The sequence below is a fragment of the Lipotes vexillifer genome, unplaced genomic scaffold, assembly GCF_000442215.2.
Source record: "Lipotes vexillifer unplaced genomic scaffold, Lipotes_vexillifer_v1.1 scaffold230, whole genome shotgun sequence".
Lineage (NCBI taxonomy): Eukaryota > Metazoa > Chordata > Mammalia > Artiodactyla > Lipotidae > Lipotes > Lipotes vexillifer.
In genome coordinates this window covers 3,852,100-3,857,892 of record NW_006775143.1, presented here as the reverse complement: position 1 = coordinate 3,857,892, position 5,793 = coordinate 3,852,100, and positions in this window count along the sequence as shown.

Here is a 5,793-nt window from a genome sequence, read left to right as displayed (position 1 = left end):
TCTTTCCCTTTTAGTCATTGTCGTTTCCAGTCTGCAGTCTAATTATTTCTCCAAACTGGGTTACTCGGTCCCCTGCCAGAGACATTTCCTATGAGTTAACAAGTCTGGCTTTCAGAGTTGTGTTTTGGCCAGTCTAATTTTTATTGATATTATACTTTTCACTTCTCTGCTTCCTTTCCTTGGTTGTCTACTCTCATGCAATTTTCATGTTCAAAAGGTTCACAGAAGCTCCTGGCTTTGGTGCTGGAGACCAGCCAATTTAGTTTACCTCTATCTTTGTAGCTTGATAGTGTGCCAGCTAAAATTTACTGAGCAATTACTATGTGCCAGACAACGTGCTAAACATTTTATATGTGTTAGTTTAATTGACCTTCAGTGCAACCTGTGAGGTAGGTGGTGTTATAATGCCCACTTTTTAGATGAGAAACTAAGCTACAGTGAGGTTATTATACTTTTTCAAGGTCACACAGCTATTAAGTGGTGGACCCAACATTTGAGCCTGGGTTATCCAAGTCCGCAGGTTGTGCTTTAGCCCTGATTATACCGTGATCTCCGTGCACAAGGATCTGGAAGATGTCTTTACACTCCAACCCCACTTTTTGAGGTGTCACTCTTTTCTTTGATCTGCTTTGGTAGGGGTTTGAGCCTAGGGCTTGAGTTTCCAAGACAGTTTCACACCATGAGATGTGATGGTTTTCTGGGATGACCCAGTTGGGGGAGGGTTTGCTGGGCTAGAGAGCAGTGTAATTGACGGCCTTTGCAGAAGTCAAACAGGGGGCACATTTAGTCCAAGTCCCATATGCCAAGAAGAACTGGAGTTAGATGATTCTTGGGGAAATATTCAGGAATTCACCAGTAGGGTACCACAACTAAGACCCATCCTCACGGACATCTTTAGGTCTGAATATATCCAGATAAAATGTGCAATCCAGAGAGAAAGGATTAGTTGGGGACACCTAGCAGATATCAAAGATCTGAGCAGGATTGTCATTAGGAAGAAGTGTAATACAACTAGCTTTTCTTCATAGAAAATTCACGTGGCAAATGTATCCACTTAGAAATGAGCTTGTTTGACTGATCCAGGCAGAATAGATTAGGGTTTGTGCTTTGCTATACAAACTAGACTTTAGAAGGACTATGTGACCAAGCCGAGTCTTGAAAGGTCAGTAGGAGTTAAACAATGAAGGCAAATGGCAAATGTAGGTGTTCCAAAAACAAACAGCCCATTTCCTTTATCAGTTAGGATGTATTTGGTTGCTAGTGACAGAAAACCTAACAATGGGAAAAACAACTTGGAATTTATTTTCTCACCTATCAGGAAGTCTGGCCTTAACAATGTCAAGGCTGGTGTCTACTTTTTAAATTTTGTTTGTTTGTTTGTTTGTTTTCCCATAACCATGTTGGCAGTCACAGCTCCAGGCATCTCATTCACCTTCAGATCAGCAAGAAGAGAGATGGGTGGCATTATCTACACTCAATCCTTTTATCAGAAAAGCAAAAGTTTTCCTAGACTACCCAGAAAATTTCCTCTCATATTACATTGCCTAGAACCACGTTACATGACCATTCTTGGTAGCTTTTCCAGCTACTAAAGAGGAGATGAGTGAGGGAGAATGCCACCAGGGATGCATGGTAGTTTAGCTAACTGACAATATTTGCCGCATCATCCCTGCTCTCCTGGGAGCCTTATGAAGGCAACATTGGTATTTACATTATTTTTCCCAATTGTACAGCACAGTGTTATACCCAAAGAAGGGTTAACCAAAACATCAATTGCAGGGATAAATAAATTCAGTTTATTTCAATAAGCATTTATTAAGTGGGGTCCATATGTTAGGAATTCTATAGGTACAGATCAAGACTTAGAACCTGGGGACTGGTGGACAGATACGCACATGTGAGGATATAGGAACACACAGGGGGCTGTTTCAGGGAACCCGGAAAGGAAGCACATGGCCCATGTTAGTGAGTTGGAAAAGAAAGGCAAAAAGGGAGTCAGAGATAGGATAGCTTAGGTTATGCTCAGGTAACAAATGACCCCCTCAATCTCAGTGTGCAACCACAGAGTTTACCTCTCCATTATGCTAGATGGCCACCATTCTCAGCTGTGATTTTGATCCACCTCAGCTGCAGCCTGGGACCCAAACCAAGTGAGCAGCCTCTATCTGGAGCATTAACAGCAGGAACAGAGGACGGGGCAACCCCCCACTGGCTCTTAGAAGCTTCTTCTCAGAAGTGACACATGTCAGTTCTGCTCATACAGAAGCAAGTCACATGTCTCTGCCAAAATTAACAGTGTAAGGTTGTATGATCCTCCGCTGAGAAGGACAAGACGGATGCACAGTGATGTTGTCAGCCCCCTGCGGATGCACAGTGATGTTGTCAGCCACAGGGGGCCAGGGCAGGGCCTAACCAGGTGCCTTCTGGGCCTTCTGGTCTACCTCTCCCAACTTCTCCTCTTCCTAGTGGCTAGTCATCAAGCTTGCTTAGTGGGAGAGAGTTTGGGCTGAGCTGAGTGGCCAGGAGTGAGCTGAGGGAGCCAGGAGGCTGTCTTCATCTCTACCTGGTCCAGAAAGGGAGACTGAGAGAAAAAGCCTATATCCAGAGCCAAGGAGATCCTGGCAGGATGTGGCTCTTCAGGAGGTAGAAAGATTTCACCATCGCTGTCTTTCCTGTTGCTGCTTGGAGGGGAGTTCTCCCAGGATATAGAAGCTGGTGGCCCAGACTCCTGAGGAATTTTTGTTGGCTGCCACCACCGGCTCAGCAAGTGCCAGTCATGAGGATGGACCGGTGGCCTGCGTGGGGCTTGGTGTCTGCAGAGGCCAGGGGAAGTGAGCCAGGCATGGGGACAGTGACCAGACCTTTACTTGTCAGTGGGGATAAGCATGCACAAATACGGATTTAGCACACAAAGAGCCAGGTTAAGATTCAGCTCTGGGGGAGAGACTGTCTTAGGTTTTTTGCCTCCTTAAGGTGTTTCAAGCTCCCTTGCCTTCCCTCTGCCTCTCAGCTGCATTTGTGTACCTTGCATTCAAATCCTCCTTTAAAAACATGTCTAGACAATACATTTTAAGATCAGTTGTTATTAGGACACTCACAAACTCAGAGTCCTGCCCGTAGGTGCCAAGAATTGTGACCTTGGACTCCAGCATGGAGGTACATAAAATACGTAGCTAAGACCACATGAAATTTAGTTTCATTCCTAGCTCTGGAATTTTCTTGGACCATCAAGTGCTCATTAACTTCTCCAAGCCTCAGTTTTCCCATCTGTAAAAGAAAGATGCTGATTACAGCTCTCCTGCTTACCTCAAAGAACTATTTGGGGAATCTAGCGAAAGCCTGCATGTATTGGATACCTACTGGATCGCAGACTTATCCGGGTTTAAGTGGGAACACATTGTCATTTATAATATTTTTGTAAGTGTAAGGAATTTTTATTGTCGTAGTTACTGTATTTGAGAAAATTGTAGTTGCACACACAAAAGGTACATAATTAAGGAATATACACCGTTAATTCTGGCATCAGAATCTCTACTTAAGCCTTCAGAATATTCTGAACAATCTCCAGTTGTCCAATTTGGAACGTGAACCTTCTGGCACAGAAACTGCCTTAACTTAGGTCGTCAACATTTCCCACTTGGCTTATGACAGTAGCCTCTTGTCTCTCTGCTCCCAACTGCTCCAATCCTTTCTAGGTACAGCAGACAAATCTAAAGACATTTCACTCCTGCTGAGAACATTCTCATGGTTTTCGTCTCTTCTAAGACGTCCACATTCTTAGATTCTCTTTCCATATTTTTACAAACCTAGCCTCTGTCCATCTCTGCAGGGTCACCTCTTGACACACCTGTTCCTGCCCCAGCAGTGTTGTCCTGTGCCTTCCCGCACATAGACCCATGACCGTGCGTGCAGCTTCTCTGAGATACTCAAACCCTTGAAAGAGGTCTCAGCACCTTGAGCCTTTGCACCATCTTTGTTCTCATAAATTACGACTTAGGTCCAGCTAAAATGTGTCTTCCAGATCTCAACTTGAAAGTCAACTTCCGGGATTCCCTGGTGGCGGTGGTTAAGACAGCACCTTGAGCCTTTGCACCATCTTTGTTCTCATAAATTACGACTTAGGTCCAGCTAAAATGTGTCTTCCAGATCTCAACTTGAAAGTCAACTTCCGGGATTCCCTGGTGGCGCAGTGGTTAAGAATCTGCCTGCCAAGGCAGGGGACATGGGTTTGAGCCCTGGTCCGGGAAGATCCCACATGCCGCGGAGCAACTAAGCCTGCGTGCCACAACTACTGAGCCTGTGCTCTAGAGCCCGCGAGCCACAACTCTTGAACCCGTGCGCCACAACTACTGAAGCACACACACCAAAGCCTGTGCTCTGCAACAAGAGAAGCCACAGCAATGAGAAGCCCACGCACCACAACGAAGAGTAGCCCCCGCTCACCTCAACTAGGGAAAGCCTGCACACAACAACGAAGACCCAAGGCAGCCAAAAATTAATTAATTAATTATAAAAAAGGAAAATCGACTTCCTCTGGGGAGCCTTGGCATGACGTTTGTCTTTTCCTTCTTCCTTCATAGTTGCCTCACAACTGACAGCTAACGATTGGACTCACTGTTATGCATTGTGTTTCCTTTACAGGCTGATATTGACTTTGAGTTCTTTGAAGACAGGGACGAAATCTCATTTATTTTCTCTTTTCCTCACTTCTTGCCTTCCTTAAGTAGTGCACGAGTTCCTACTTTGGGTCAGACACTGTGTTCTGAAGATTCTCACATCTTTAAGCCTAATATGGTGCCAGACAACAAAGCAAGCAAGCAATAAATATGAGTGATGGAATGAACCCACCAATTAATCAAAGGTTCGGTTCAAACAGGCTCAGCCCTTTCTCCCATCTAAAGCCATGTGGCGGTTCAGAAAGATCAACAGCTTTTCTGACCTTTGCTTTTCCTTCATATTGTTACTCATTTTCTGGTTTCAGCCTTTGACAGACAGAAATAGACTGCCGCATTTTTCTGGGATAGATCATCTAATTGGTGAATCACGCAGGCCCTTAATCTTAATCTAGCTTTTTGTTATTTTGTTTTATAGCTTGTTCTCCTGTGTAGTGGAAAAAGCATGGGCATAGAGCCCGAGGGGCTCGGGTGCTCCTGCTCGTGGCTGTGTCTTCTGGACCAGTCATTTACCCTCACCGAGCATCATTGTCCTTATGTATAAAAAGGAAATGCTAATACGTGGTCCTGTGAGGAACAATTTAGAAGATGTATATTAAGTACCTGACACAGTGCTTGGTAAAGAATGGATTCTCCTGGGACTGCCCTGGTGGCACAGTGGTTAAGAATCCACCTGCTGATGCGGGGGACACGTGTTCGATCCCCGGTCCAGGAAGATCCCACATGCCGTGGAGCAACTAAGGCCGTGCGCCACAACTACTGAGCCCGCGTGCCACAACTACTGAAGCCCACATGCCTAAAGCCCCGTGCTTCGCAACAAAGAGAAGCCACCGCAGCGAAAAGCCCGCACACCGCCACGAAGAGTAGCCCCTGCTCGCCGCAACTAGAGAAAAGCCCACACGCGGCAACAAAGACCCAACACAGTCAAAAAACAAATAAATAAATAAATTTATTAAAAAAAAGAATGGACTCTCCCAAAATGTGCCTGTGTTCTTCACCCAACACCCACCCTGCCAGGGGAAGACTCTAAAGAGACAGAAGGGGGATTAAAAATAAAAGTTAATGGATATTATCTACTGAGAAGGTGGGGAGCTGGAACCACTGGCTCAGGAAAAATGTC